This window comes from Halichoerus grypus, chromosome 4 (genome assembly GCF_964656455.1).
Source record: "Halichoerus grypus chromosome 4, mHalGry1.hap1.1, whole genome shotgun sequence".
In the NCBI taxonomy this organism is placed as follows: domain Eukaryota; kingdom Metazoa; phylum Chordata; class Mammalia; order Carnivora; family Phocidae; genus Halichoerus; species Halichoerus grypus.
This window is the reverse complement of record NC_135715.1, coordinates 159,391,783-159,419,216: the sequence shown is the minus strand read 5'-3', so window position 1 is coordinate 159,419,216 and position 27,434 is coordinate 159,391,783. Positions and strand designations below refer to the sequence as shown.

The 27,434-nt window shown below is 42.0% G+C and overlaps 1 protein-coding gene across 7 annotated transcripts in view; it reads right to left on the bottom strand.

Annotated features, from left to right (window-relative positions):
• SPATS2L (spermatogenesis associated serine rich 2 like) overlaps window positions 1-22,366 on the bottom strand; it is a 161,821-nt gene extending 139,455 nt beyond the window's left edge. The window contains exon 1 of one of the 7 annotated variants that reach the window (XM_036098507.2): window positions 22,295-22,366. The gene's annotated coding sequence lies outside the window, so the exon portion shown is untranslated. Of the gene's footprint in view, window positions 1-21,757; window positions 22,006-22,084; window positions 22,193-22,294 lie in introns of those variants that run through there. The other 6 variants (XM_036098505.2, XM_036098504.2, XM_036098509.2 and 3 more) reach the window with 6 other exon arrangements.
• Window positions 22,367-27,434: the final 5,068 nt, after the last annotated feature.

The window sequence follows — 27,434 nt, the reverse complement described above, 5'->3', positions numbered from 1 at the left end:
AGCAGCCACACCACCCTGTTCCATCACATCCCAAGCACAGGATCTGGAGTTAGGCAGACATGGAATTGGTCTTACCTATGACTTACTAGCTGTTAGGCAGATTAACTCTCTGTGCCTCAGTTTACTCAACTGTGAGATGGGATATAATAACATTACCCTCCTCATAGAGCTGTTGAGAAGACTGGATAATATATAATTCGTGCCATGAATTCAAAAAACAATAGTGCTGTTTTAATAAGTACAATAGCTAACATTTATTGCTTAGAAAGTGCCTAGCATTGCTTTAAGGCTTCAAATAGGCTAACTCTTCAATACCTTGAGGAAGGCACTATTGCCATTGGCATTTTGCAGATGTAGAAAATGGGACACTGAAGGTCAAATCACGTTTCATACAAGTATACCAGGTAAGTGGTGGAGTGGGGACGTGGGACCATCTGGCCTCTGAAGCGGGGTGCTACGCAGTGATATCCTGCCTAATTTATTACAAATAAATGTTAGCTACTGTTATTATTGCTGTTATAATAGTCTCCTCTCCAAGAGATAGTTCTAGAATATTCCCAAAACCCCAGGGAGCTCACCACGTAGCTAGTCACCACTCAGGCACAGAGATAGGTGCCAGGGTCCTAAGTCACTCACTAAGTCAACAATCTCTTCAAGTGCCCCTGAGATGCTCTGTTAAGCACTATGTGGGGCTGCAGGGGCTCTGGTCACTGATCCTGCAGTCAGATCAACCTCCATAAAGCAAATGGGGAATGACAACAAGGAGGAAGCATAGAAAGGGCAGGAGAGGGTGTCGGGACACTGGATACTGCGCCCGGCTCTGGCATCAGCTCTCTTGCTGGCCTTCTCTCAGTCAGCTGACCTCTCGGGTTTCATCTTTAAATGAGCAGACTGACCTGAGATTCTAATTTACAGTCTATTCTGATTCTCTTTCAATCTGACTAACTTCCCTCTCAATAGTCCATTTTTGAGAGAATATATTATAATTCTTCATTCATCCAACACACATTGACCGAACACAATGCCACGCACTGTGAACAGTGCTCAGGATATCAACACAAGACTTGGCCTACACTCTGTAATTAGCTCTGGGAGCAGGATCAAGTCCTATCAAGGAAATCTTGGCAATCAGAAGACCAAGGAAGGTTGCAGCCCCGAGGACAGCTGCACACTCCCATTCTGCCCTCTGAGTGGCCCCAGTGAATTCTGCACCAATCCAAAACCGGGGTCCCACATTGGGGGAGGGGGTGCCATGCTAAAATGATGGGGCAGATAACAATGTCTGTGAAAAACAAGGCAGAAACTAGACAACCAGTGAAATGCTTGGGCTGAGGGTTAGGTTTGTTTTCTAAGAGTAATAGGGTTGTATGCAATAAACCAAAGAGATGAGAACTCACTTGACACTTTACTTGACTTTCTTGACTTTCTTAAGGTACACTAATGGCCACTTTGGTAGCAATCTTTCATGTATGTGCATGTGAGTGCACATGTGACTGCTTCTTTGAGAAACATTTACTTTGACACAAGATGCTACTGACTTTATTTAAAGATTGGTTCATCACCCTTAAACATGTTTCTTTCACAGAAACTCCTCGGAGGGGAATAATTCCATGAGTATAATACTTCCATTAAAAAGAAATTGATTTTAAAATACGCTTTTCAAACTTTTGACAAGAACAATTTTTTGATTTTATGAACTAAAGAAGGCAAACAATGTTGTGGAGACAATGTAATAAATAACATGAGTTGTCAAATAAACTATTAAACATTTATAGATAAAAATTTTAATACAGACTTTTAAACATGCCCCGGAATGTCCATCAATCTTTGATATGGGAGGAAGTAGAATTTTGGCAAAGTCTATCTCCTACAACAACAGAAGTCAGCACAAGATGTTTATGGTTCTTAAAGAGAGCAATGACGGCATTCTTTGCAGGGTGGTTAAATATTTTTAGCATAAAATTTTAGAAGGCAAAAAATGGGAGAACATTAAAAAAATGTATTATTATTATTTTTTTTTTTTATAATTGTTAAAATCGCTGTCACTTTTGTTGTTTTTTTTAAAATTTTTTTATTGTTATGTTAATCCCCATACATTACATCATTAGTTTTAGATATAGTGTTCCATGATTCATTGTTTGTGCATAACACCCAGTGCTCCATGCAGAACGTGCCCTCCTCAATACCCATCACCAGGCTAACCCATCCTCCCACCCCCCACCCCTCTAGAACCCTCAGTTTGTTTTTCAGAGTCCATCGTCTCTCATGGTTCTTCTCCCCCTCCGATTTCCCCCCCTTCATTCTTCCCCTCCTGCTACATTCTTCTTCTTCTTTTTTTCTTTCTTAACATATATTGCATTATTTGTTTCAGAGGTACAGATCTGAGATTCAACAGTCTTGCACAATTCACAGCACTTACCAGAGCACATACCCTCCCCGGTGTCCATCACCCAGTCACCCCATCCCTCCCACCCCACTCCCCAAAAAAATGTATTATTTTGATAGGTATTCAGGTAAAGTAGTACCCTGTGCATGGAAGTCTATAGAGAATTTGGTTCCTAAATTGGCCCTGAAAGAGATTCCAAGAATGTTTTAAGCAACATTGTTGGAGTATAGGCATAAATGTCAAAGAGGACAACTCTGAGGAACAATACTCTCTTGGATATATAAATTAGAGCTTTCTTAAGCTTGGAAAGAAAAAAATTAAAAATTTCGTAGTGATTACCACTGGATGAGGAATTACGGGTGGTTTTTTTTTTTCCTTTTTCTTTATAATTTCTCTGCTTTCCAAACTTCCTATAATGAGCATGTGTAATACTTTAACACTTTTTAAAAAAAATGTTTTTTCAATCTCATGATATATTATGGAAAGTCACCTGATATAAAAAGTGAAAAGGCTCTGGAATCAGACAAACTTGGGTTCAAAGCCCTTTCTGGTTTGGTGCCCCAGATAAGCTACTCAGCAGCCCCTGCTGCCCATAAAACGGAAATAATAACACATGCCTTGAAGCCCCATTTTGTCTCCTAGAGGTGAGATATTGTAAGTGCTGAACACAGAGCAGGAGCCCAGTGAATGATAATCACTCTTCTCTCCACAGTACACAAGGAAGGAAGGCCTCTCTGACAACAGCAAATAAATTTGTTTGTGTTTATAAACTGACTTCAGGCCATCTGTTTATAGAAACACTGGGAGTTTTTAACAGGTAACTTTCAGAAATCTTCTAATAGTTAAAAGTTCCAAAAAAGAAGTAGGAATGAGTTAATACCCTACTCTCCTTTCTCTCACAATTATTAGGACCCTACAGTCTACAACTCTTGGGTTCGCTTGCACCACTACTATGCCGCCATGTTCAGAAAGCCTCTGGTTGGGATGGGAGCTGGGGGAGGTTAAGGTTAAGGCAGACCCACTGGAGCATAGGGAAACCACAGCTACCACAATCAAGATCTTTTCCATCTTCTCATTCCTTGTGATTCAAGTGAGCAAAATAAATTATGGGATTGCTTAAATGAGGGGTGAGGGAAAAGATTTTTTTTTATGGCTTTTCTTTTTTTTTTTTTTAATGCTAGCTATGTTGATATTTTCATCCTATTCAGCTGAAGGTAGTTCAATCAGTTAGGTTTATGACAAAAATATATGTACTCAACAAAATATGGCTGTTGGGGATATGCTGCCCTTGGATATATGTTGCTGTACCTTGACTACAGGAAGAAATATTGATTTAACTGGCTTTAATATCAAGTCAGGTATTTGTTGACACGTGGAAATGAAAAATATCAAAGCCATGAAAAGCTTGATATATAGGTCAAGTCCCATTTCAGCTCCCTCCAAGGGGACTGTCCAAAGTCTTCTGCTGTATTGGAATTGTGTTCCAGTAATGCTTGCCCCAGTCACAGATAACATGAATTTTCATTATAATGGGATTTGCTACATAAATGAATATTGGTATAGATTTTTATATAGTACAATTTATTGTAGAAAGTACAGCAAAAAAAAAAAATCATTATGTGTTTAACTTCTCCCTTTTCCCAACTCTGGAGGCATATCTTGCTTTCTACCAAAGATATGTAATGTTCTCTCCTTTTCAGTGTCTGATTACTCCCTATTCCTCACAGTGCCTAGTACAGAGTAGACAAGAAATAGCTGATGAAGAAATGAGCTGAATAAAATGTGGTACCAAAGCAAATGAAGGAAATTCAAAATAGTTTCCTGTGTAAGAGAAATAAATTTTAGAAATTGATTCAAAATGAGTATAGCAAGCAGGTTTAGCTATTCCCAGCTAGCATGCTCAGGTCATCCGGGGATCTGTGGGCCTTCAGGTGGCTCCCTATTGCTAAACCATCACGGAGGCCTGTCTAAAATGTCCAGCACACAGCTTACACACTCCCATCCCTGGGGAATGCCATAGAGACACTTCAATCATTAATTGCCTGAAACACCTTCATAAGAGTCCTACAGCCCCTTCAGCCCTAGGGCAGCTAATGATCAAATTCTGTCCTTCTAAAGGACTGAGAGAAAGGACCTCCATGACCATCTTGGAGGCAATAAAAGGCAGAAAGGTTGGCCCACAGCAGCCCAGGGAAAGGGAGTCAGTGCAGCCCCAGGATTGGGAGTTACTTTCTTACAGCCAGACTCAGAAGTAGTTTCTGTGCCCTTAACTAGGACATAATCAGGGCTGCGGGAAAAACCAAGAGAGACTTCTAAAGAGCTTGCTGGACATTGCCCAGTGTCAAAATTCTTAACCTCTTGTTCTCTTTTCTTTTCCCCTCCAGCAACAATGATTACTTTAATAATCAAAGAGTTTCCTATAATTTTTTATAAAGCAATCTAGTTGGAATATGTTTTTCTACCTTATAGGTTTTTTTTCTTAGAGCCTTTTTTTATTGAAAGCTACAATAATGCATCAAATATAAAAATTTTGCTTCTATCTTGGAACAACATAATAGATCTAAATGCCTATTTTCACAAAGGTCTTGATTGTGTTCAAAGGAATCACCTATTGATGCCAAGGGCTTCCTTCCCTCATCAGAGGAATAAACCATGGGAATGAGCTTTGAGAGACTCCAAGCAAGGCACCAGGGGTTTACAGGGCAGAGAATGGGCCTATCCCATTATTATTGGATAAAGCATGAGCAGAGTTAGGAGGGTCTGGTGATATTAGCCCCAGGAATGGTGTATTTTTGCATATATTTTACAAATATTCCCATTTTCCATTTAAAAATACTTTAAATGGTAAATTGGCTTCTCCTCAAGAGGGATGACCCATGGCCATCAATTAATAACTTGGAAACTCATCATAAAAGCACTTTTGAGTTAACCACATGGTTTGCTCAATAAATTTAATCCTTCATATGCCATTTGCTTGTGCAGGAGTCGTTATCTTTGTACGAGAGCGGAGGGAGCCGAGGGGCAGAGACAGTAAGGCACTCGGCCCCAGGTCAGATACCTACCACGCAATGGAGCCCACATCTTGAATCCAGTCTGCAGATTCATGTCCAATTCTCTGTTCACAGTTACAACTACTCACCACTTGTATACAGAGCCCAAATTTAACTTGTTGGGCCCTTTCCAGCTAAGACATCACCATGGGGGACATACTCTCAACAGGTCAAGTTGGTGGTCATGTTCTGTCAAGAGCCAAACCTTTTTAGTTACTGGGCTGTGGGCGACACTGTTTATCCCTTGCAAGAACTAAAATGGCTTAAGAAAAACTGGAACAATTCTAAGGCAAGAATGTGTAAGCTCAAAGGCTATAAAAATTCAAGAACTCAAAACCAAAGATAGCTTTCTTTCTTTCTTTCTTCTTTTTTTTTTTTTAAGCAAAGATAGCTTTCTTGACTAGACAATAGCTGGTTATAAAGTCTGCAACAAAGTACCTTTTCAATGTGAAATTTTACTACTGGATTTTTTTCGTTCATTTTTACTAAGAACTGAAGCCTACAAAATGACAAACCGGGATTACCCTATTAAAAGACAACTTCAATTGTTCCTTTGTTCTAAGAAACTGTGTTAGGTACTGACTGGCAATACCTACACCTTGATCTTCATATTAATTATGCATTTTTCCTACAAAATTGACTGCCACACTACATGCTGTAAGTCAGATTTGAGAGCTGCCAAGATAAATGTTCCGAATGGCTGACTTTTTAAAGACAACTTGTCAGTTCACCAAATAATTCTTTGGGGGTTTATCCCAGTATATTCTATGTCTCCCCATACCTATACCTTTAGCAAATATTGTAGCTCTTTGATGATGTATCATCTTATAGCTAAAGCTAAAGATTTTTCCTTTCAACCCCTAGTATAAAAGTAATGAAACTTACAATTCCTTTTGACACCATCAATTTACTTTGGCTGTTATTATCACTTGATTCCTATACTGATTTATGTAAAATACTCTGATTCCTAGGGAGAGAAGTAATCTTGGCCTAGTCCATACCACTAAAACAAAGACAACTTTTGTATTATTGACTAAATAAATGTTTTCTTCCCTGAGGTCTGCTTTCATCAAATAATCATATCGATGTCTTATTTCCTTTAGTTAACACCTTATTTTAATGAGGTTTGATTCCAAAACATATAAGAACATATGCACACGAGAGGTACTACATGGAGGAAGCCAAGAGTTCCAGCCAAGTGTCCTATCTTTTACGTGGTACCAAGTGACATTTTGTAAAAAGCACAATGGTAACTATTCATTCTGCCAGCCTTAAAAGGATAGGCATGAACTGCATGCCAGAATGGAAAAGCTTAAGCTTTGAAATCAGACAGCTGGCTTCAAATACCATCTCTACCACCACTATCTATATGACCTTGGGCAAACTACTTATCTCCCCTCAGAGCTTTTTCATCTGAAAAATGGGGGTAACGGATTTGCTTCAAACGGGTTGTGGAAGAGGTAAACAAGAATTTTGCTGTAAAAAACCTAGCATACAACCTGGTATATGAGTATACACTAAGGAATTGTTCTTTTTCCACCTATAAAATGCCATTAATGATTCATTTTGAATCTGTTGTCTATGCACAAAAAATAATGTAAAGGATATTAACGCTGGGGCTCTTTATGATAGCAAAGAATGGGAAATGGTCTAAGCATAGGGAAATGATTACATTAAGGTATAGTCATATATTAAAATATATGCAGTCGTTCCAAATATTTTTCCAATAATATTTTACGACAAGGGAAATTGCTATCCTAGAATTTAAGTGAGGAAAACAGACAAGAAAACCTGTATAAGAAGCTCACACTTACTGAGCATTCACTATGAGCCATGTACGATGCTATGCACTTTACATGCATTATCTTATTAATTCTTACAATAAACCTATTAGATGCATACTATTATTATCCCCATTTTATAGAAAGAGAAACTGAAATTTTGATAGTTTGGGCAATTTACAGGCACTACATAAGAAGCATAGCCAGGACTGGAATCTTGAACTGTCTGATTTCAAAGCCCTTTTATTTACCTTTTTAAAAAGATTTATTTATTTATTTATTTGAGAGAGAGAGGAGGAGAGTGTGTGAGAGCAGGTGTGGGGGGGAGGGGCAGGTGGAGAGGGAGAGAATCCTCAAGCGGACTTCCCACCGAGTATGGAGCCTGACAAGGGGCTTGATCCCAGGACCCTGAGATCATGACCTGAGCCCAAATCAGGAGTTGGCCGCTTAACCGACTGAGCCACCCAGGCAACCCCCAAAGGCCTTTTAACTAGTATGTCACACTGATTCTTCCATACAAACTTCCTAGTCCGCCAGGAGGTAGTTTAAACACACACAAACACACAAATGTATGCACACATGCACACTCAAAGCCACACCACATGCGTATCTGGAAGGAAGACACACTAGATGCTAGCGATGACACTCTCTGACTGGTGAAATTTTAGCTGACTTTTAATTATTTCTTATCCATTTCAGTATCTTCTCCAAATTCAATGAGTATGCGTTGTTTTTACAATCAGAAAAAAAAATTCAAAGAAGAAAATGAGAGTACTTTGCAAAATATAAAGTATTATACAAATAGTAGTATCTTTACTTACAGATTTGAGTTCCTCAGTGCTACTGTTCTTTTAAATTATTTTTTCTTTCCACTGAGTCCAAGGTAAAAAGCATGTAAAAAACTATTTTGAATATGAATGCAACCAAATATAGTACAGGAAGAACCATATGTATATTTGACAGACATTTGATATTAATACAAAAACTCAAAGAGCTTGTGTGAGGGGGGTGGGGAAACCATCTTTTCAAATAATACAGAATTTTCCACTTAGGGAAAACACATCCATTAGTGACATGATGCCATCAGTACATTCTCTGTCATGGTCATGTTAAGTGATATTGTCATGGAGCCATTTACGCAGACACCAGCACACTGTTTGGACATGCCTCAGCCTGATTACTGTCTATCCCAGAAGGTGTGAATATAATGATGTGTTGGAGTGACACCTAAGGAGTGATTTCCTGTCACACCACCAATTCATTTCCAGAGTAATGATTCTATAAAGAGAACTGAATGATGTAAAAAAAAGCAATTCCTTTGAACCAAACAAGTTCACATGAGTTGAAATTATAGACGAGGAATGAATTTGTTTTACAAAATTGTTATTTTTAAATTAAACTAAAAATAAGATTATTTAGGTATGCTTTTAGTAAATTTTTCAAAAGAAAAACTGCTTAATACTATCTTAAAAGTGACTCCAAATTAATCGTTTTGCTTCATAATAGAGGTTCTATGATTGGCAATAAGTAGATCAACAACGATAGCATTACTGAGGCATTTGACTAAATATTTCCTGACTCTATCCTCTTAGACAGCCTGGGGAGAAGAAAGAAAACACAAGTGAAAGATTATCAAACTAGTCAAAAGAAAAAAAAAAAACTAACAAAATTCACATATTGATGCCAAGTCTCTTGTAGAAAGTCACAGGGCTGTCCTGGTCGACATTTGATCAATGAGAGAGAAAATACAATTCTCAAATGTGTAATTAATAAGTGAAAGAAGTACCACTAATAAATTGAATTGAAAAAAATCAGAATTCAAAAATGTCTTGTTAGAGAAGAAAAGTGATTTGACAAAAAGAGACAATATGTAACAAGGATAAATGTAAAATCATCTACACAGGGTCACAATTAACTGCACAAGTACAGAGTAAGGGAGACATGGCTTTGTAGTAGTTGTTTAAAAAAAGACTTGGAAATTTTATTTGACTTTGGAGGTAAACCAACAATGTGCTGCCCTAGATTTAAAACGGAGGCCGACAGAATATTTGACTAGATTAATAAACGAAGGGTGCCTTGAAGGAGTTTGTTTCCTACCGCTTAGAGAACTCAGGAGGAGGGTGTTGAGTTCAAGATCCTTACTTTTAAAATGGCATGGGCAGAGCAGTGGGTAACTAGAGGAGTGCTGACAGGATGGGAGAGCTCAGCTGAAAGAGCTGGGACCACGTCTGCCTGAAAAGAGAAGGTCCAATAGCTGCGGTCAAATATTTGAAGAGCTACCACAAGAGAGTGGTACTCTGGGGCACCCCAAAGGATAAACGGAGGCAGATTTCAGCAGTTTTGTCTGCCAATGCTTCATAGCGGCAGCTGGCTGACTGGGATAATATGGACGGAATCCTGCATTTGGGGGAAACCTGAAAAAACCATAGCCCCCACTATCCCTTTCCAACACACATTCTATGCTTCTAAATACACATTAGTAACTTTCATGAAGACGGTCCTAGGGCATTTATGTAAGCAATATCTAAATATGCCTGCCTTGATAAATGAGAAATAACTATAAATTTAAATGCAATCTGGAAGAGTCCAGAAGGTGAAATTCTACCAAAGTTTGGAAATTATAAATTAATGTTGTCACGGCAACCTTAGTGGATATCATCCATTGCAGCTGAAACAGTTCTTGCCCTGGGACTATCAAAACAATAAATGGGTTTATATATTCAATGTCACAAACCAGCACTCAATAATATTTTTAATGCTTTTATTTTTAATTTTTGAGGCAGTTGATTTGCATTTTCTCCTTGAGTGTTCACTATTTTCACATGACACTATGCTGAGGCTATGGTATTACAGTGGGGTGGTCAATTGCACCAGGAGCTGAGGAAGTCACTGGGAGCCCTGTGCGTGCACTGAATCCAGTCCACTGTTCGGACTTCACAAGGGCAGTAAAAAGAAAGGACAGACTTTCTAGATCAGGACATTAGCAGCCACAGTAGCCACCATAACATCTTCCACTTTTCCCCTAAAAATTCTAAGACTGCTCACATTCCTATAATAAACACTCATCGATCAGAAGTGGCACTATGTCAGATCAGACTATCTCACTGCTGTTTATGGCACTTCAATAAATGGGTTTTCTCAGTTATGTATTAGCAATCGCTGTAATATATGAAAGTCAGCTCACACTGAGAAGAATATTGCCTCCAATCAAAACCATTCTTTCCTTTAGTACACCAAAGCTTTCCCCCCTTCTTGTAAGCAACAAAGACTACAACAAAAGAACTTCCCAAACACCCACAGTTAAGCAAAGAACAGTTCCAACAAAATAAGTGTGAGATCTGTCCCTGGTGTCTAATTTGTCTATGCATCTTCCTCTTCAGGGTATTTTAGTGACTTCCTTTATTTGTAACTTATCAACAAAGAATAGAAATAAAAGTTTACTTTGATGGCAGCACACCTGGCTATTCAGAGATCCAAAAACTTGCTTTGTTTATTCTTATATTACCCTGGCAGAGGATGTGAACATGCCCTTTTTCCATGCCTTCATGCTGTACTCATAATCCCAGCTGAATACTTGCACAAATGCAAACCATTAGGTAGGACTGGCCTTGAGCGAAACGTGAAGGCAACTTCCTTATGGTCCTTTTTCACCCCTGGATGGGTGAAATCTGGCCCCTTGACCCAGATTGCTTATTTTCTTCCTTATTCGTCTCAGGGAAGGGTCCATCAAAGTATTCAACCTAAGGAGCATGTGTCCAGCACGTTTAAGTTACCACTTCCCTAGCCTTTGCATTTTAGGCCCTCCTGCTGCGCACTTGATATCTCATTTTATTTAGTCACAACAAAACACATAGGTATCATTGATTTCACTTCATATAAGAAAACTGAGATTCAAGAAGATTAAATAATTTAAATAATATAGAAAGCCAATTACAGAAATCAAAATCAAGTCTTTCAAGCACCAAATCTGTCCTCTTTTTTCTGATAAACCCTATTGATCTTAGGAAAGGAAACAGAGTTTGTATAATGCAGCCTTTCACGTGTTAGAGAGCAGGAAAGAGAAGCTGTTGATATCTGAAGTGCCCTTTCGAGTAATTCGGATTCTGAAATCACACCGTGAAGCCTGCACCCTTCTCGTCTACACATGAGACCAGCCTTCCCACTGGAGACAAAGAAGTGGATGTGTCAGAATTTAGGAAAAGCGGTCCTAACTTTGCCTTCCCTGTCTCTTCCCAAGTTGCACATAGGGTACAAATGGGACCCAGAGACCACTGGGGAAGCTCATTAGTAAGCAGTGTTTGGTGTCAGGGGTCTAAAACCAGGTAACAGCCAGTATCCAGGCAAGCTGTCAAACTCACTGAGTTTCCTGCCCACTGCTGGCAGGTGTCAGTATTGAAGAAGCCTGGAAGGGAGTAGCAGGGACTTACCCTAGGGCTTGTAGCTCAGCAGTAAGACTACTGTCCTAAGAAGGCATGGAGATATATGATGGGTCCCTTACCTAAGGCAATCTAGGTTTCCTACACAAAAACACAAAGCAGGGGCTTGGGAATGAGGGAGACAAAGTGAAACCTAGGGCACAAAGTGAAAAATGTGGTTACCTAAGAATGAAGAGAGTTATGGCTTCCTAGGTAAATTGCCTGGGCAAGGCAAACTGCAGGCCCAATCCCACGGACAGTCCCTGAGCAACGTAAGCAAGGGAGCTGGAACCCTCCTGCAAAGGGCCTAAACTCGTCCCAGATCCTACAGATGGGAGGACAATAACCACACCGACTTGGTCGCCATTTTCTCAGGCCATTTTCTGTAGATATATGACTTTCAAACTTTTATTTTTAGCACATGAAACTCTCTCCTTATGAGAATCTTAGATACATGCCTAATATATAGACACAAATAAAAACAACTGCTCAGGGGGATTCTTCCCTGAACCGAAGGGGGCTCGACAGAACACAATCTGCAAACGACCAGGAGAGAAGGTGCTGAGTCACTCTGCCTATCAGACTTTGCTGGAATCTGATCCTGCTAAATTTTTCTCATGATAGTCATGATTTCTTGCCCGCACCTCCAGGTTTCTCCCTCCTGCTCCAGCCCGATAAGCTCTGGTTTCCTACCACTGGTCGGCTTTTCTACTGTGAAAACATAAAGCTCTGCAGATCTCCTAGGACACAACATATCTTCTGGGTCTTTCTGGCAGCCCATATGCCCTTCCTCCAAGCCTTTGGGGCCAACTGATCCACAGATTGCTGCCCTCGGTATCTCAAGTGCTCTACTAGCAGTTGTTTGATGCACAATGACTCTGTGCCATACATATTGTTAAGGCTCAAGACCCACTGGTTCATTAGTTTGTTCAGAATCCTAGAGCTAGACAGTGGGGGAGCTGGGCCTTAGACCACCAGGCAGGATCAATGGCAGGATGGGCAGAGACCTAGGCAAGGCTCTAGGTGCCACACATGTTGGAGGCTTCTCAAGAATGTGACTCCACTTGCCCTTCCCTTGCTCCTACTGTCTATCTCAAATCTTCCCTCTAGCACACAAGTATCCCTGCTTCCCACTCCTGACCAGGACTGGGTAGCCAAGGGAGACAGATGTGCTTTAATCATGATTTCAGCATCGTGCACATTGTATGTATGACTCCTGGCTATAGCTTTCACAATCTGTCTCTTTGATTCTGAATCTTATCTAAAGCATTTTGTATCTCTAGATTTAAGAATGGAGCAATTGCTGCTTCTTTATACCTGTAGGGCTGACTTAATCATTCAACAAGCTCATGGGCTTGGTTCATATAGGATGCATCTCCTGGGAACGAAGAGATAGTCTATAACAATACTGTCCAATAGAACTATAATGCAAGCCACAAGGCAATTTAAAATTTTCTAGTAGCCATGGTAAAAAAACAGGTAAAAATAAATATGTGAAATTAATTTTAAGAATATGTTTTATTTAGGGGCGCCTGGGTGGCTCAGTTGGTTGGGCGACTGCCTTCGGCTCGGGTCATGATCCTGGAGTCCCGGGATCGAGTCCCGCATCGGGCTCCCTGCTCGGCAGGGAGTCTGCTTCTCCCTCTGACCCTCCCCCCTCTCATACTCTCTCTCATTCTCTCTCTCTCAAATAAATAAATAAAATCTTAAAAAAAAAAAAAGAATATGTTTTATTTAAACTGCTATGTCCAGAAGATTATTGTTTTAATATGTAATCAATATTTTAATTTGTTAATGAAATATTCTACATTCTTTTCCTCCTGTAGAGTCTCTGAACTGTGGTGTATTTTACTCTCATATCACATCTCAATCTGGACTAGCTGCATTTCAAGGGCTCGATAGCCACGTGCGGCTCGTGGCTGCTGTACTAGATAGGACAATTCTAGAATCTCTTCTCTGTTCCCATCCTTCCTCTCATTTCTTCCCCGTTAATAACTCATTTCCTCTAGTAGGGATGCTAGGGGCAGGGGCAGAGACCAAGATCATTAGAGAAGACTTTGATACATACACAAAGGGAGAGCCAAGATCACAAAGGAGCTTTTGTGCCATGCTAGGGAGCTTAGATTTTACCCTGGAGAAGCAGTGATTTTGCTGAAGGATTTTAAGCCACAGAGAGTCGTGATCAAATTTGCCTTTTAGAAAGGCAGCAGTGTGGGGAATGGGTTGGAGGCAGGCCAGGCTGAAGGCAGAGAGACCAGTTATGAGGCCACTGCACTAATCCTCAAGAGAAGTGGTGAGGGCCTGAACCAAAGCAATAATGGTGGTAAGTGTTTTAGACAGGTGAGGGCAGATTCCAAAGAGACTGAGAAAGATGGTTTCTACAGGGCTTGGTGATCAATGAAATGTAGGGGATGAGGAAGAGGGAGGAATCTAGAACAACTCCCAGATTTAAAAATTGGTGAAGTGGGTTTCATTGATTGAGAGAGAATATACATTAGGAATATGCCATAAGGGGAAGTCAGGAGAGAGGAATGACTCAGAAAACAGGTGGGCCAAGTTTCAAGGAGCAGAGAAGGATCACTTAAGGCACACAGGTAAAAAATTAGAAAAGAATCCTGGACAATGGACCTGCCCGTTTTTAAGGTCAGAGGAGGCCATCATGAGAGGACAGGGCTGTGAGGGGCTGCACAGAAAGGGGAGAAGGGGAGGTTCAGGTGCTGTGTAAGAAACTATCCTTCTAACACCAGGAATGGGATGGAACACAACCAGACCAAGAGGGAAGGGGCCAGGGAGATTTTGGTTTTTTATAAAACACGAGGAGACTTACGCATGTTAATGCACTGAAAGCAAAAGGTTGGTTGAGAGCCTAAAGAAAAGAGAGATAATAGAGCAAGGTCCCTGAGGAAGCAAGAGGGGATGCTGTCTAGAAAGATTAGCCTCAGACTAAAGACAGTAAAGGGAAGAAAAGGCGTGAGGAGGAAGAACCTACCATTTATAAGGAAGATATAACATTACCATTGCAAAACTATTTTTCCTTACTTAGAAATAGAAATGAAATATAATTATATAGGAAGTTTTTTTTAAAACTAGTACTACATATCATGTATAAAATCAGATAAATGCTGAACACAGAAGTCACTCGTTTCCTGGAGCCCCAGATCTGTGGTCTTGGTATATTACCAAGCCTTTCCCCTACCTTTGGGCTTTACCTAAATCACCTTGGTGACTCGGAAGAGCCACAGCGGGTCTTTATAGCTTGTGGCCTCTCTGGTTGGTCAGTGTCTGTGCTGAACTGATAGGTAAATATTTCAGTATCACCACGAATTATCTGGCAGAGTGGTGTAAGAAAAAAGCCCAGGCTTGGGGGGACCAGACACCAAACAGACTCCTCTGCCACTTATTAGTCCTGCAGATTCAATCAAGTTATGTAACTTCCCTGATTTCTGTGTCGCTCTCTTAAAAGAATACATAATCCCATCCTTGCAAGATCACTATGAGGTTTAAATGAGATGATCAATAAGTGATACCTATTACGATGGTGATAATTGTATTCACTTTGTTCTGAATTTTTAGAACTGGGTGCCCCTGCTGATGAATTTGTGCTTTGCAACAATCAGCATCTTGATCCCTAAGGAGATTTAAACCACCAATCCTAGTGATAGGAAGGGCCCTAAACATCCTAATGGCCAGGGGCGCCTGGGTGGCTCAGTTGGTTAAGCGGCAGACTCTTGATTTCGGCTGAGGTCGTGATCTCATGGGTCCTGAGATCGAGCCCCTCCTCGAGCCCCCCGCTGGGCTCCACACTCAGAGTCTGCTTGAGGAATCTCTTCCTCCCCCTCTACCTTTCCCCTACTCACTCTCACTTGCTCACTCTCTCTCTCTCTCTCAAATAAATAAATCTTTAAAAAATATATTAAACATCCTAATGGCCATCCAATGTGTGTGTCCTTTCTTCATCACAGTACATATTCAGTCTCGGCCCTCAAATGCCTGACATCTGCTCTACGCCTAATCCGCTGCTCAACCTTTCCAGGCTTTGGTATTGCTCTTCAGTAAAACAGGGGTAATAAGAATATGTACTTCAGAGCACTGTTTTGGGGAAAAAAGGAGATAAGGCATGTATTTAAATGAGACACTGCCTGGTACAGCCTGTGCTTGAATACATTTTGTCATGGGGGGGGGCTTAGTCACCTCATGAAATAGCACAATCCATAATAGGACCACCTTTCTTACACTGACCCCAAATCTGTCTCCCTGAAAGTTGTACCCATCTGTCCTTGTTTTACAGTTCGTGGGGGTAGTTCTACAGAATCAGAACCAGGGTTCTAGAGAACAGTATGTTTGCTCATTTACTGAGCTCTCCTAGGTGAACTGGGCAGTGTCTCACAGACGGCTGGGTCCTTGGGGCCAGACCTCTCCCTATGTATAGTTCTATTAAAGTTTCAACCTTCAGCCATGTTTCCATAATGCAGGAGACCTTTTTGAGCATCTGAGCAAGTTGGATGCTACCCAGAAAGGCACTGGTTATATTGCTTACAAGATTTATTCTGTGCTTTATGTCATGGTCAGTTCAGCACTTGGCACCAAAAGTAATTATTGCAGGGATCTGTATATCCTTTACGTTTCATTACTGAACACCGCAGCCCACCAAGGCCCAGGAGAGCTCTGGCGGGGTTTCGGCTTAGGAGCAGGGGCAGCGTCACAGAGTACTGATGTGACAGTCGCAACTCAAGAATGCCTGCCCCGCACTACCCCCTCACCCCGCCACCATCCCCTCAGCCCTGTATTCCCAATGACAGCTGCTGAAATCTTTTGATAAACAGCTCAGACAACCATCACTTTAGAAAGATTCCCCACCACCTCCCAGCAAAAGGAAATCTTCCCTTCTGAGCTCTCTTAGATCTTCATTTCCGGGATACACGTGTCATTTCTCCTGTTAAGACTATAAACTCCTTCCTGGCAAAAACAGTGTCTTGGATAAAGTGAGTCTAATTTAAAGTTCTTTAAAGAATTGAATTTTGTCCTGAATACAATATGATGGGTGTGGCAACTCTCCCCTACCTTACCTTTCATCCCTGGATGGATCCCCAGATGATTTTTTTTTTTTTAATTTACCAGGAAGTTTTAAAATGAAAAGGCTGGGCAGCCCCTGCAATACAGTCCGGGATTTTATGGCCGATTAGCTAAACTTGTATTTAACTGAGGACTCCAGTCTAATTGTTTTAGGTATAAAATGCTGGCATAAAGCCTGAATGCTTTTATTTTGCTCACTACTGGGACCCATCACTCCACCTTAAAATAACGACAGCCTCCTTAATTCCAACTCACAACTGCCAGCCTCCATCATTATCTCGACTCTGGAAAATGCCGAGGCCTCAGAATCTCACAGCTGATGAATGGAGAGGCTGATTAGAACCACGGAAGAAAAATGGGAAAAAACTCCTTGACAGATGTCTCCTTCAAATGCCTGTCCCTTTTAGCTAATGTCAACATTAATTTCTATGTTAACAAATATTTATTGAGGTCATGACTAGGTGTCAAGTTGCAAGCTAGGCTCTGGGGACATAATGGTGAGCAGGACACAGGCAATATCAAAGCCCATCATACAGAAAAAAAACACCCTTACAGTTTATTGATTCTACTGGTATACTTATCAAGAGTTTGCTATGCCAAAGCCCTGTAGATGGTTCAAGGACAGCATGCAAGTTCCATCAGTGCCCTCAAGGAACTGGCAGTCTAGTTGGAAAAGCAAGAATGAAGCACACAATATCATGGGAGAGTATCTGATGGTCTGAAGGGATGGTGCGGACAAAAGGGCAAAAGAAGAAACCAATAAGTAACGTGATCAGGCTGGCTTTAACTTGGAGATAGTTGTTAGGTTAGAGGAAAAAGGAAAAGGCATTCTAAAAAGCAGAGCATGAACAAAAGGGCACAAAGTTATCTTAGAAGGGCAGTGAGATCCAATTACCAGGAAGAGAAGGTTCATGTTGGAAAGAAGTAGAAAATAAAGTCAGTAAGTCAAATTTGGGCAAGACCGTGAAGTATATTAAAACCTGGTTGAGAGGTGGGACTGAAGCGGGGGGGAGGGGGGTGCATGGAAAGTATTTGAACTAGTAGAAAGAGCACTGGCTTTAGAATCAGAGAAACCTGAGGTCAACACAGCCTTCCTGCAAGGCAGTCCTTGGACAGGAGTTCTAAGGAGAAGAGTTTAGGAAGGCTGATGTGCTGGAAGCATGCAGAGTGGGGAGAACTCATTAACCAAGAAACCAAGATGTAGCCGGCTCTAGTCATACTAGAACAGTGATGGCCAAGGACCTGAGCTATCAGGGAGAATGAGGAATGTAGAGATGTGGGGACTGGCTTAGAGAAACTATTACAAAGGAAAAGTTAACAGGACTTGATGTACAGTTTTACTGAAGGAATGAAAGGGAGGAGTCAGGGATGGTCCCTGGATCTCAAGTCTGGGTGATGAAGAGAATGCTGAATATCAAGAAAAGGGAAAGTCTTTTCATTGTGAAAGGAACAGGGTTAGCAGAGAATATGAAGTTTGTTATCAGGCATGCAGCGTTTAGTCTGACAGCAGGACATCCACCATGAAAAGTCTATTAAACAGGTGCATAAATGGAAACAGAGTTTGTGTTAGTACTAGAGATAAAAACGTATATGCTGTAAGAATAGATAACCATCACACTTAAGAATATTTTATTAGAAAATAAAAATACTAGCTATTAAACAAAAATAGTGAGTATGATATAAATAGTAGAGAGAAATACATCTTCATAGACTATGTTTTTTAGTTATGGTACTTAGGGGATCCTAACCATTACCACAACACTGAACGAATAGACTTCTGTAGAAATTCAACATATGGCCTATTTACATAACAAGCATCACAACTCCAAATTAGCCATTTTGATGTGTCAAGGAAATAACACCTTCATAGCAGAGTACTTCAAAAGAGGAAAGAAAAAAGAAAGGTTTGTTTTTCTTCTATAATTATGTGTATTGGGTTTTTAACTGTTTGTATCATGAAAATCACACTTTAATTGTGTGATTACACTCGAAGGCAGAACAGTGATGGGATGAATTGATTAGTTGAATTATGCACAATCATTCAGAAATCAATAAACAGACTCCATCGTTTAAATCTTTCCATATTATATATCAGCCCTCATGTTCTGTGCCATGCTGATAAAAGCGACTACTCTGTGTACAAAAATTGTAACAGCCGTATGATTCCATTATCAGAGTCAGGAAAGGGTCTACAGAAGACGACAGGGCAGTGAGTAGGCCGTATCTATCTATTGCATACAAAACCCACTCCACATTCATCATATGGCCAGACAGGTGGCAGCAGCTTGGATCTTACTATAAGCAACCTCAACTTCTTCCATTTCATCAAAACTGTAACCAAAAGTTCTTGTCCTGGCTCACATCATGAGATGCTGATTAAAACCATGTAAAGATAACAGAAGACCACCAACACGCCTTTCACACATAAGCCATAAATGAATAGTCATTGTTAATGGCAGTACAATTCTATGGTCACAGACTGAAAAACTGAAAGAAGTTAGAACCAAAAATGAGACATCTCTAGAGCTTAACTTCTTATGGCAAGTATTTCCATCTGCACAGCAAAATTGATCTATGAATGCTTCCCACTGGCGGCACTTCAAAGACTGCAATGGTGTGGCCTAAGCATTTTCTTTCCCTGATCACTATGAAGTGGCAGAACAGCTTCATGAGCCCATAGATACCCATCCCCACAATGGCCACTTGAAAATCAGTGGGAGCACAGAAACAGTCAATTTAAGATTTTCATTAGGGAGCTCCCTAAAACAACATGAATACAAAAGGAGTTTATCATCTTGCCTAAATTGGTATGTTAAACTAAGTTGATTCCTAGGAAATAATTTAATATTTTCAGAGGCAGGGATTAAAGAGAGAAAGAAAATTGGCAATATACTCCTTTCCCAGATGTTGAGTTTTTACCATTCTCTTAAACAGTCCCTGCATTCAAGTCATTTGTATTTTTATGCAAATTATCTTTGGGGCTAGTCGTGTGTGTGTGTGTGTGTGTGTGTGTGTGTGTGTGTGTGTGTGTGTGTTTAAAGCCACACAGAGGGGCGCCTAGATGGCTCAGTAGGTTAAGCATCCACCTTAGGCTCAGGTCATGATCCCAGGATCCTAAGATCCAGCCCTGTGGGGCTCCCTGCTCAGAGGGGAGTCTGCTTCTGCCTCTCCCTCTGCCCCTCCCCCCTGCTCATGCTCTCTCTCAAATAAAATCTTTTAAAAAAATAAAGCCTCACAGATACAGAATTTGACATATTTTACCTTCTCTTCCTCCATTAAATAGGTTCTAACAAAGGTTGAGTTTAATCCACAACGCTAATTAGAGACTGCAGCAATATTTGCCTTGTTCAAACAGAAATTCATTCCTAAAGTTGATTTTCCCCAGTTAAAGATCCAATAAATATTATCATACACAGATATTTTTAAGCAGTACACTTACTTGATAAAACTGCCCCCATGCACACAACACACTGCTCTCTAGTTAAGTGATAGTTTTATAAAGCCAATGAAATACTTCATCCAGAAGGCCATCTTAGTCTTTATTTTCAGAGTATCTTTCACAATAATTGGATTTGTTACTTGAATATTGTTTGTTTTTTTCAGAATGAAGCAATTTCTGACTTCCTGTCCCTTCTTTTCCCTGCCATCTTGCCCATCTGCTTAACCTCTAGAAAACAAAAATCAATCAGAATGGCAATGAATTGTTCCTCTAAGACCAACTAAAACAGTATCATAAAGGTCACACGACAATACTCTTTCAAATACTGGAATAAGCCTCTTCCTCTGCTTAGTTTCTAAAATTTCAGAGACCTTTTTTTCTCACTTTTGACAGGAATGGCGAAAGTTTTTAACATAACATTTAAATTTTGTTTAAAAAGCAAGTGAAAAATATTACATATAACATTTTATGTAAAGAGAGAGGCTGTGTTTGAAGTTCAAGGTTTTTCACTAGTTCTCGAGCTACAGATTCTGTAATACACTCAAAGGAAAACGCTGTACAGAAAGAATCTTTAGTGTCAGGTCTCCAAAACCTTGACATCCGCTAAAACCAGGACTGCTGGGAACTGAAAGCTCACGAAGTTCACAAACACACACCCCCCCCCCCAAGTCCCCCAAGACCGGGAAGCCTCCACTCGCGGAATTGGGAAGCCTCGGTCGCATCTCTGTCCAGGTGAAGTCTCAGCCCTTCACCTCCCACGTCTGCAGTAAGTATTAACAACCAAACAGAGTGCGAGCGAGCAGGGCCGATCTTCCGAGACACGCAAAGTCGAGTGTGCTGAGGGCGCGAACGCTCTCCGCGTCTCCGAAACAACCGCCGCCTTGGGCTTCAGTCCGCCGCCTGGTCCCGAGCCCCCGCCGCCTCCCGCGGACTCCGGGTCCACCCGCCCAGACGCGGCGGCGCGACCGCTTCGTCCCGCGGTCCGGTCGCCCGGCGTCCAGCCGCATCACCCCGCCTGCCATCGCGGCGACTTCGCGGCTACTGGGGGCCACCGCATCCCGCTCCCGCCGGGCGCCGGGACGCGGTTGAGAGCGGGCTGGTCCCGGCCGAGGCGGGCAGCTCCGCGGTTCCGAGCGAGGGAGGCGGGCGGCAGTGGGTCTCACTCCGTTCCGCGAGTGGAAGGGGGCGCTCGCACCGGAGAGGGCAGGCGAGGGACGGCGGCCGATTCAGATCCGGGGCGGGCGGGTCCACGTCTGAGCGCGGCGGCCACACGCTCGCCCCAAGCGCGCAAATGTGCGCCCGACTCGGCGCCTCCTCCCACCCGCCCGCTCTTTCGCTCGCGCGGGCCTGAGAAAGGAAGGACGGTGACCTCCGCGTCCAGTCCGCGCCGCCAGCCCGCGTCGGCGCCGAGCGGGGGCCACACCCAGCGCCCCGGGGAGGCGGCGGGGGCTGGGCGGCCCAGGCTGCGGAACGCGCGGCCCGGGCCGAGCCTCCGTCCCGGCCGCACAGGCCCCGCCGCGTCCGCCTGAGCCCCGCATCCCGGCCCCGGCCCGCCGCGCGGGGAGGGAGGACTGGGGGTCCCGGGCGGCGGCGGCCGGGAGTCCCGGGCTTACCTCTGTGCGGAGCGCCGGCCGCTCTGTCCCGGGCCGGGGGACGGCGATCGGGGGCGCGGTCGCCGGGGGAGGCGCGGCGGCGGTGGCGGCCCCTGCGGCGCGGAGGGCGGGCCGAGCGGGAGCCGCTGCCTGGGCCGCGCGCCGTCCGGAGCTCGCCCCGTGCTGCCGGCGCTCGCGGCGGAGGGCGCAGCCAGCTCGGCCCCCGGACTGGATTCCTTCACTGACACAACTCCGGATCGGCCCGCTCCACGCAGGGACACTCCCGCCCCTCGCAGGCTGCCCCCGCCCGCCGGCCGGCCGGCCAGCCCGCCCCTCAGTGTCACTCACCCAGGCGCACACACCCCGAGCCGGCGCCCCTCGCTCCCGCTCGCACACACAGAGCTGCTCACGCCTCTCTCGGGTTTTGTATCCGCTCACACGCACGTTCTGACACAGATGCCTTCCCTCCACACGCCCTCCCTAGCTCCTTTTCCCACCCCACTTTCTAGAAGAATCCCCGTACGGCTTCCGCACTTTGCTTGCTTGCCCCACACCTACCTCCTCGCCTTTCCCCAAACCTCCACCTCGCTTAAACCGCCCCTGCTATTCAAAGATTTTGTCACAACCCGCACGTGCGGCAGGAGTCGTCCTCCCACACGGGGGAAGATGAACTTTGCCCCTCCTCCCCCCACCCACCACCGCAGCACTGTCTACGAATGCAGGATGCTTCTCCTTTCAGAAGGTAGTAATGCTTTCTGGTGCCGAGCCAGGTTCGAAAATGTAAACAAAGATAGCCGATTTCGAAATGACCCGAAGAACTAGGCGCTTAAAAAGTACTGGGGCTCTGATCTGTGCTTAGAAACCCGGCTCACCCTGAGCGTTCCCGCCCCTCCCTTCGCTGCCTGTTCACAATGGGCTCCTGGAGGATGGGTTCCTCTAACGTGTGTAATAACCAAGTTCCAGATAGACACCTGGGCATCAGCCCACGGATTTCTACCTGGGAGTACAGTAGTCCGGAGAGTAAAGCAGTTTCTCAATCATTATTCATGATGGAAGCACTTTAGATAACACACCTCTTCCAGAGGCAGTAGAACGAAACGCAGGCAGCACTCCAATTCAGTTTATTTTTTGAAAACGGTGACTTCTTAGCCTCCCTTTTCCTGAATGCTAGTCACTGTTTCTCAGCGGCTCCTTGGATGTCAAAACCCCCTACAAATAGAGGACCAGGGTTAGTTAGGTCTCTCACGCTCCAAACTCTAAGGGGTCCCTGAGTGTACAGCAGGATGGTATATCATTCCATGTTTAGGAATTCATAATTTGAAATAAAATCCGACACCTTTCTGGTAAATCTCAAATCTGCTAACATTATGTGCCTCTGTTGACAAAGCACAGCCATAATAAATAGAGGAGCTAAAAGTAAAGGAATTCAGTTTCTCATGTGACTTGTGGTGGCCGTTCTTGTTACACTGGATTTATGTATTGATCACGTAATTTAAACATTTGTAAGTGCTTTGTAAGTGTTAACTCATTTAATCTTCAAACAATCCTATCAGGTAGGTACTACTTTTGTCCTTTTTTTTTTTTTTTTTTTTTTTGCAAATAAAGAAACTGAGGCATGGAGAAGTTAAATAACTTGCCTTAGTTATTTAGCTGGCAAATGGTGGAGTGAGGATTTGAACTTGTACAGTCTGGCCCCACCAATGCTGCAGATAGGAGAACTTGCTTCTAGAAGCCATATTACATAGAAATATGAAGAATAAACATCACATTGTTTATTAAATTTAGGTGTAAAATAACTTGTAGCAATTAGACTTAAATTTGATGTACATTTTAGGTTCTGTGGCAAAATAAATCATTTAATTGGAGGGGTTATCTCCATAATTACAATTCCAAAATGAATAATAAATTATTGTTTTCCTGGGAAGGCTTTGGAAATAACATTGAACTCAGTCTTCATTCCTTTCCTCTACCACTTCATGTTCTTCCCAAATCTAACTTGCTTAGTAACACTGGAAAGAAAAATGCTCTCAAGAACTGAATATGACCAGCGGGAAGAGTTTTCAGAAGCCCATATGTGGCCTTTTGCATTTGAGGGCTATTTCCCAGCAAGTAGGTAATAGCTATAAGAATAACTGGCATGTGTATTGAGAGCAAAATGTTAAAGCATTGAATTGATGAAAAAGACAAATGGAGAATAGGAGTGAGGTTGTGGCCACTGTACCACAAACTAGACTAAAATTAATCTTCTCCTGGGAATGGCCTAGCCCATGGAAAGACAATTATAAAGACACTAAAGAAAATAATTATTTACTCTGGAAAAAATGAAAACTTCTTCTGTTTCTGGGAGAGAGGGTTTTAAATGCTTATTGAAAAGTATGTAAAACCTTTTTGCACCTCAAATAACTCCCAAAGCAGTATTTTGATGAGTTAAGCATAAATGATTTTAAAAACATATGAATTACATTTCTATAACTGCATGGAGATATAAAAGATGAAAGAAATAGAATATGGAAAAAATATGTATCAGTGTTTGCACCAGATATTGAAAATTTATTTGAAAAATTACATTATTTGAAATTTTGATCTGGAGGTTATCTCTCTAATACTAGCATGAAGCTATGGTTCAAAATGATTCTCTATAATTATAATCCACAAATCTCTTTTTACTGTTTTCTAAATTAAATAGAACAGTGAAGGTCTTTTCTTAAGAAAACAGGCCAAGAATCATAAGAATAAATGTTCTTTGAGGAATGAACAAAGTATGTTAGTTTATATATTCTAATATTTCTACAAAGATATTTTTAATATGCTTTCCTCCATATTGTCACCCAAACCCTTCATCCAATGTATTTAATTATAAGTGTGGGGCAACACTGCCTATTCTTCAATGAGGCTGACTCTTTCCCTGCAGTATTGATTTCAGCAAAATGCCATATTCCACCCCCTAGATTGTGCTGGGCTCCTGATTCTCTGGGCATTCAGAGCAGGGTTCACACTCGTGCAAGCGGCTCAGATCCCAGACGGCTGTTAGAGGCCATGATTAGTTGTTGTCTCTATTACAATTTTGGCATCCGAATAAGTAGTGGGGACAGAGAATAATTTTAGTTGCTAGGCTTTAATCTAAGACCACTAGACTACTAGGCTCCAAACCAGTATTCAGACCTGCTGGAGAGTCATCATTTAGAGATCCTTGACTTTGACTAGGGGAGTGACTGGGTAGAATCTGGGTGATTTCCCCTCAGGGAGGAGATGAATGTGTTCTTTGTGTGTGAGTGTGGCATGTATTAGGGCTGTCCACAAATATTCTAGCCCTGCTTCTTTTGAAGGACATGGTAGGGTTGCACTTCTCTATCCTGCTGAAGTACAGTGTAGCCTTGCAACTTGCTCAGAAATGATGAGTATCAGTATCAGAAGTTAAGAGCTTCATGCATCACCACACTCTCTTTCCCCACCAGTACTACAACCAGCAAGGCGCCTGGTGGTGGCTTCTCCATGGGATTGGAGTGTGCAACAAGCAGCAATGCCACCCCTGCTCATCCTCACCGGATATGTAGTACCAGCAAGAAAATCAACCTTGCTGTTCTAAGCTACTGAGATTTAGGAGTTGTTTCTGCAGTATAAACTAGCCTATTCTGATTAAAAATAGAGAGGAAGAAAGAAGCAAATCATTGCAGGGTACACTGTGGCAGAGATTGGCTAATAATTCCACAAATCTGTTTCTCTTTCATCCTGGGGGCACAACTAATTCACATTTGCCGGCCTTCTGTGTAGTTAGGTGAAGCCACGTGACTGAATTCTGACCAGTGGAATGTAAGGGTAAGTTTTATACCCCACTGCCCGGCCCCACCCATGGAGAACCTACTACATGAGCTCTCTTTCCAATCTGCCACGTGGAAACTCAGGAGTCTGGGTCTCTAGAGCAAGAGTCAGCAAACATTTTCTATAAAGGGCCCATACAGTAAACATTTTAGGCTTTGTGGGCCATAAAGTCTCTATCGTAACTGCTCAACTCTGCTGATTTATAGGAAAGCCGTCACAGACTCTGTGTATACAAATGGACATGGTTGTGTTCTAATAAAACTCCATTTACGAAAACAGGCAGTGGGTTGGTGTCCCCTGGGTTGTCATTTGCTGACTACTTACCTAGAGGAGAGTGAAGATGAAAGGAGCCGGAGTCTCTGAGTCACTCTAAGGTAGCTACTTGCTGACCACGCACAGGGAATTGTTATCTGAGGAAAAAGACCTGTTGAGCTAAGCGTAACTAATACACTTATCTTATTCCATATTCCAGAAAAAATTCCAGATGGATTAATAATCTAAACAAAGAAAAATATAAATGACTAAAAGGAAATAAGGCTGACTCACAATATTGGTTATCTTTATTAGTTAGAAAAATCATGATAAAAACTCTAGAAACTAACAGAAAAGATTAAACAGATTTGAGTACCAAAAAAACAACATTTCTGTGCAGTGGAAGGGTACCATAAACAATGTTACCTAATGGGAGAAAATATATGCAACATAAATAAACAACAGGAAGAGGTTAATATGCAAAACAACAAATAGCTTCTCGAAATCAATAGGAAAAAGAAGCAGCAAAATAAGAAAAATAAGCAAAATAAGAAAATGGACACAGGATATGGAGAATTTATTCTCAGAAGGAATATGTGCTAATAAGCACATGAAAACATACTCAACCTCACGAATAATCAGAGTGTAAACAAAAACAAGATAGCATTTTCTACTTCTCAGTTTGGCAAAAAAATGTTTTAATATCAAGTGTTCATGAGTGTGTATAAGAAGTAACAACTTGCATACTCAACTGACTGGAGTATGAATTGATAAAAATTCTGGAAAGCAGTTTGCAGCATTTATAAATATTAAAAATGCATATATACTTTGACCATGCATTTCCATTACATGTAATTTGTCCTACAGAAACACTAAGCGTGCAAAAATACATTTATGTTGTATGTCTATCATACTACCATTTGTAACAGCCAAAAACACTGCACCACACCTCAACATTCCTGAGTAGAGGAATGGTTAAATAAATGTAATACATATACACTGAGGAATAATAACTGTTAAAAATGAGGAAGATATACATCTGCTGACATATTTTTGAGCGATAAGAGGAAGTCAGAACAATATATACAGCATGCACTCTAAAAAGGGGAGAAGGAGGCAGAAATCTATGTATCTTGAAGGATATGCACACAGTTGACGCTGATAACCCTTGGAATGAGGGGCTTCCATTTTTAACTTTGTACACTTCTTTTTTTCCCTATGTGTATCATTTTCATAATTATATATATTTTTAAAGTAAAAGGACAGACACGAAGACTGAAAGAAAAGCCCATTGTGGACATGGGCCAAGGCCGAGGGGTTGAGGGATGGATGGGCAGAGGAAACAGGCTTGTTGAAGGCTTGCTGAGGCAAAGGCACAGGAATGAGTCACTCCCTCTGAGTTCCAGTGGCAGCAGATGGAGCTGCTATGACCTGGAACCAGGGTTCTGCTTGGATTTTCCGGGAAAAAGGAAGACTTGGGGTGAGAAAAGAAAGGGTAACCCTGCCGGCCTGAGGGCAAAACATGCTGGAAACAAAACAGAACAAAAAAACCCAAACAAATAATGTCCTTTGGCTGAACTTGCTTAATCTATCCAGGAGCTAAATATTAGGTTACCTTTTCATTGCT